Source organism: Fragaria vesca, linkage group LG6 (assembly GCF_000184155.1).
Source record: "Fragaria vesca subsp. vesca linkage group LG6, FraVesHawaii_1.0, whole genome shotgun sequence".
NCBI lineage: Eukaryota > Viridiplantae > Streptophyta > Magnoliopsida > Rosales > Rosaceae > Fragaria > Fragaria vesca.
In genome coordinates, this window is record NC_020496.1 from 766,207 (window position 1) to 772,206 (window position 6,000).

The window sequence follows — 6,000 nt, forward strand, 5'->3', positions numbered from 1 at the left end:
AAGCTCCCAATTCCTGCAATGATTGTAAGGTTGGCTCAATGACCATTGCAGATTGGACTTCGAAATCATCATCCTCAGTGATCTCATGAGGTGTAGGCCACATAAGATGGCTCCTCTCACTGTCAAGGACGCCCAACTTGCTGTTGTGTAAAACAAACAGCCTTTCATCACCACCATATTTATATGCCATCATCCTTGTGGTAGCATTTACAGAGACCCATTCTGAGTGTCTCTGCCAAACTCCAAAAGCCTCCATTGTGTACAACTCGGTATTTACCTGGCACTCCACAAAAGCAGACAGTTTATTGTCAACAATTCCAAGAGCAACCACACTCTTGTTCTCCTCCTCAATTTGTTGAGGACTTTGAAGCTCTTGAAAACATTCTCTAACCAAGTCGAACACTATTAATTTCTCCCTGCCAATCCAGTAGAGACGCTCATCAGAATACTTTCCATCACCTTGAGAATCATTGGCCTCCCATAGGTTTATACAAAAGCCAGCTACCCTCTTTGATATCCTCCAATAATCTCGGTCGCCAAGTGTGAGGATGGCTCTCTGATTTGTAGAGAAGGCAGCTATTTTGTACACTCCTGCTGCTACACCAAATCCATGCATGACAACCTCCAATTCCATACAGAGTTCGGGGAGATATAATGTCTCAGAGGTAGCAGGATTGTACACTACATAATCACAATGACTCTTATCCCAACTGCGATCCTGTCTGCAGAAGCAAACCAACCCTTTGCACGCTCCAATCAGCTTATAATCGGATTCCCTATGTCCCCTTTCCAGCTCCATTGGAAGTTGTGGAAACTTGAACCAATGGTCTAACTTTCCACATTTGTCCACCCCAATCAGACCATTCCACTTATTATGCTTTGAGCGTGCCAAAACTCCAAGCACAGGACGAGGTTTTATATTTGTACTGTTGAAGTATGTTGCAACCGTCCTCATCCGGCAGTAACAGTCCAGGGGGAGGTAACAAAAAATGTTAGAAATGATATCATAGGGCAGTTCAACTTTGCGGGCTCTTTGCTTCGCTATCTCTATCCCTCTACTCTTTCTCTGTCTTGTTTCTCTTGCCTTAGGATCCTGAGAGATATCTCCCTCGCTCTTGTCAATGCTCTCTGAATTTTCTCTTGCAATTCAATTTCTTCTGATACTGCTCTTGCTCTTCGTCTTGCAGTTTCTACTTTATCTTGCAGATGAGCATCATGGACTCCTGGTAAGTGATCATCTCCTCCTTCTTGTTCCATTGAATTTCCTTCTTCTCAGTCTGTAGCATACACATGGAACCATTAGTAGAAACCCATTTTCCCGAGGAACTTTATAATGTTGAAACAAATCAGAGAGCCAACTAGTTTACTTATGATATGTAGCAGATCAACTAGTTTACTTAAACTCCTTAATAGACATAAAACACAAATCCACCATGCTGTTAAGATTCAAAATCCACCATGCTTTTTCCACGGTTCAAAAAGATTCAAAATTATTCATGCTACATCAAACTGGTAAGCAGTGTGTTTAAATATCACTATAACAACAGAACCTATCACTATAACAACAGATCAACTAGTTTACTTAAACTCCTTAATAGACATAAAACACAAATCCACCATGCTGTTAAGATTCAAAATCCACCATGCTTTTTCCACGGTTCAAAAAGATTCAAAATTATTCATGCTACATCAAACTGGTAAGCAGTGTGTTTAAATATCACTATAACAACAGAACCTATCAATGATATAAACTTCAATAGTCTTGTTCAAGCAATCATTATTCATAATCTGGTAAGCAATGCATCACAAAAAGGGTTATCAACTCTATGTTTAAATATCACTACAACAACATAACCTATCAATGATATAAACTTCAATAGTCTTGCTCAAGCAATCATTATTCATAATCTGGTAAGCAATGCATCACAAAAAGGGTTATCAACTCTATGTTTAGATGTATATTTTGTACAAGGAGTCTCAATAAATCGACACCATGAACCAGTTTGATAAATTGTAAAATACCCTTCACCATTTCTAAGAAACAAACCCAAGTTCCAAACTTCTTTCTAAACTGAACAGCTTATTACCATAAAACCCAGTAGTTATTGACTTATTCATAATCTAACCAACTATTGACATGGTACAGAGTCCTCTATAAGAAAAGACTATAACTTTCCTAAGCAAAACCCAACCTAGATACCTTTGACGCCTTAAAGTTTGCATCTTTAACAAAGTACACAATCCCACAACACAGTAATAATATAAGACCCACAATAGTATCTGATTCAAAAACTGCAAAGGGAAAACTGCAATTGAAAACCCATCTTCCATAATCAACATAACACACTTGTCAGCAACTTTATAATGTTTACAAGAAGAGAACTCAAAATACACAGAAGCAGAAAAACACAGGCATGCCATTCCAAATGCAAACCCATTCAACAAGAATTCAATTTCCAAAGTCCAGACCCATTAAACCAGAATCAAAAGTAATGCTGAACCAGAATCATTCAAGAAACCCCCAATTTGATGAAATCAAGACCCAGAAACGAATTGAAATCATCCAAACCCACAATGCCATACCATATACCAAAACTCGAAATGCAACCAAATGACAAAACTCGAAATCAAAGAAAGGAAACCAGTAAAAGCTAAAACTTTCAGAAAACCCAGAATTTGGCTAATCAAGAAAACCCAAAACCCATATTCAAAGAGAGAAATGTTACCTGGTAAAGCAACTCTTTCTATCTTCAGCTATGAGAATTGCTACTATTCTCTCCTTCTTACTCTGGCAGAGGACTTGGTTCTTGGTTCAGAATCAGAGAGTTTGGTTCAATCTTTATGCTTCTCTCTCTCTTTCTCTCTTTCTCAGGTTTTATCAAGAACAAAATCTGTTTTATCAAGAACAAAATCTGAGAGAGAGACAAAGAGAGAGAGAAGGAATGAGAGAGAGAGAGAGAGAGAGAAGAAGAAGTTTGGGCTTGTGAATGAGAAGAACGTGGGAGAAACAAAGATCAAAGAAGCTCTGAGGTTTATAGCTGCGTTGCTAAGTCGGTGAGGTTGGGTAACGGTCTGATAATCTACGGCTGCGATTTAATGATTTTGTGTGTTCTATCCCACCGTAGTGGGTGGTCACTCCCTAACAGCCGTTGGATCCATTCTCATTTTCTTATTATTACAAAGTTACAACTATACGATGTCCTTTGAGCCATTTACACTTTTGGGTTTTGTAATTCCATATCAACTTAACCCAAAGTTTCTTGCTTTTTGGGCACCCAAAGTTGGCTTCTTCAAGATGTGCAATTTGTTCAAATGGTTATGGCTGCGTTTTGCAGTCTGGGTTGGATCATTTGGGTCTCCTTCGTCTTCTTCAGAGACCACTATGCACAGTCTCACCTCTGGTAATTCCAAGCTTCAATTTACTAGATCAATCTGTATTTACTGTTCTTTGTGTTAAAAAAGTGATGCCCATGTTTTAGATTTTGGATGTGAATGATACCCTTTCTCAAAAGTTGCTTGCTTTAATTGTTCAAGATGCAAATTTTGGTTCATTTGAAACTTGTAAGGTCTTAGTTTTGAATTCATGTTTAGTTGCTTAACTTATGCACTATCAACAATGCCAATGCAAAAGAAGAGAAGTTGGAAGATATGCTTCATGTAAATTTTTTCTAGTTTTGGAAGCAAAGTTGGTTAGGAATTGGTTTAAACTTGTGCAACAGCCAGCTACTTAGCGGCTGGGCAGTGCTGAATAAAGCTTTTGTATCTTAGTGTTGTTGGAAGTAAGAAACCACAGAGGTTTCGTCTTTTGTTCTGCATCAGTACTTTAGCCTAAACATTACTTTAGCAAATCAAAAACGTACTAAGAGAAGTACGTGGTTACATCTTAAGGGTTAATTCTATTCCACTACTATATTCGTTAAGAATCATACTGAGGTAGTACAAATAACTTTAGTTGTAATGTATTCAAGCTTTTGATAGTTCTATTGAATGGCAATATGACTTTTCTATTCCAAATGGCTTTTTTTCTGTCAGGTTTAATCATCGACACATGGCCAATACTCTGTCCATATACACGTAAGCACACAGTCATTCTCCTCCTGGATGAACTTCTTTTATTTTCTCACGTAGACAGTTAAGTATGTTTTGTTTTGATTTAAAGAATGGTTAAGCGACTTGGAATACCTGATGAGAGGATAATACTTATGCTGGCAGATGACATGGCTTGTAATGCTAGAAATAAGTACCCTGCCCAAGTTTTTAATAATGAGAACCACAAACTCAACTTGTATGGAGACACTGTTGAGGTGGGATTTCTTGTCCCTGGTTAGGTTATTTACTTTTACTCGGAACAGATCAGATTTTTTATTAAATTGATCATGACCATTTAATGAAATTGATTCTACCAGGTAGATTATATAGGTTACGAAGTGACGGTTTAAAATTTTCTTTATGTATTAACTGGCCGCCATGAGACTGCTGTTCCAAGATCTAAGCGTCTTTTAAGTGATGGAGGAAGCCACATTCTTTTGTATATGACTGGGCATGGAGGATATGAGTTTTAAAATTTCAAGACTCAGAAGAGCTCCAAAGTCCTGATTTAGCTGATGCTGTGAGACAAATGAAAGAAAAGCGTAGGTAAGATTATTTCACCACTGCAACTGTTTCTTGACATACATACAATACTTTACATTTCTTATGATATTGTCTTTTTGAAATCTAGTTTGGTACATTTTTATTTATATTTTACATGTCTTTGTTTTTTTTATATTAAATGGAGCTTTAAATGTAGCTTTAATGATATGTCTTTTTCATATTGATTATCACCACTAGATAGAACTCATCTAACCTTGAGAATATGGTTGAAATTTCAGGTTCAAGGAGCTGCTGATAATGGTGGCCAATTGCCAAGCTGCCACTCTCTTCTCTTAGGTTTGTGATCTGCTCTACCAGTGCATGAATCCTAGATACTTTTTACTGTGAGAGTCTGAGAGCTATATCTTCTTGTGAGATTTGTTAGGGCTATTTTTGTTTATGTACAATCTGTTCTTTTGCATTTAAGAGATGCCCTTCTCAATATCCTCTAGTCCCTGGTAACCAATTGTCAAAGTCATTGTTGCACTTTGAAATTGTTTTTGACGTGACTATTTTTGTATTTTGCCTTAACCTGGCCTACATGAGAATGACTTTGTTACTCAATTAAAGGTCCCTTTCTGATTTGCAGCTTCAATCACCGGGTGTTTTTGCTATTGTAAGTAGCATGAAAGGAGAGAATTCGTAATCGCATCACTTGGACTCTGATGTATGGCATTTTACTATCCTATAATCTCTGAACTCATTTGGCTGAGAATGCTATACATGTTTTACAATTCAACTCAAAACAAGGTAGTAGATACAATGTACCGTGTATAATCTAATTCTTGTTTTACTGCTTGATTGATACAGGTTGGTGTCTCTGTTGTGGATCATTTTACATTTTACGCTTGCATTCTTTGAGAGGCTAAATATGTATGACAATGCATCCGTGAGCAACTATATTGAAGTTAGCCTTTTTCTACTGATATGATAGACTGATTTCATGTTTCACTATGCTTATAGGGGATGTGTTTTGTATAACATGAAGCCTGTCTTTTTTGCAGTTCTAAATCAACCACCACCCCCAAAATAATAAGAAAAAAAAAATCTAGCTGAAGCTGGTTTTCTGTTTTATATATCTGTAGCTACTTAAAAATATGTCTCAGTAATTCAGTAATTTAGTCAAAAGAAAGAGTTTTCTTACTTGTGTCAGGATCACAATTGCAGGATCTATGAATTTCTTGAATGTTTCTCAGTTTAGAATAATTTTAACCAGACTTACTTAACATTCCATTTGACTGTTCTTTTCTGTTTCATGTGTTTACCTATGCCTCCTTGATATAATCGCGACTCTGATCAAACTATAATACTTTATACTCAGAGAAAAGAGTCTATGTGAAACTTGCATATGTAGTTTTGCCTCTTCTT

General features: G+C 36.9%; 1 pseudogene; it reads left to right on the forward strand.

Annotated features, from left to right (window-relative positions):
* The first annotated feature begins 3,318 nt into the window (after positions 1-3,318).
* On the forward strand, positions 3,319-5,563 carry LOC101314682 (annotated as a pseudogene).
* Positions 5,564-6,000: the final 437 nt, after the last annotated feature.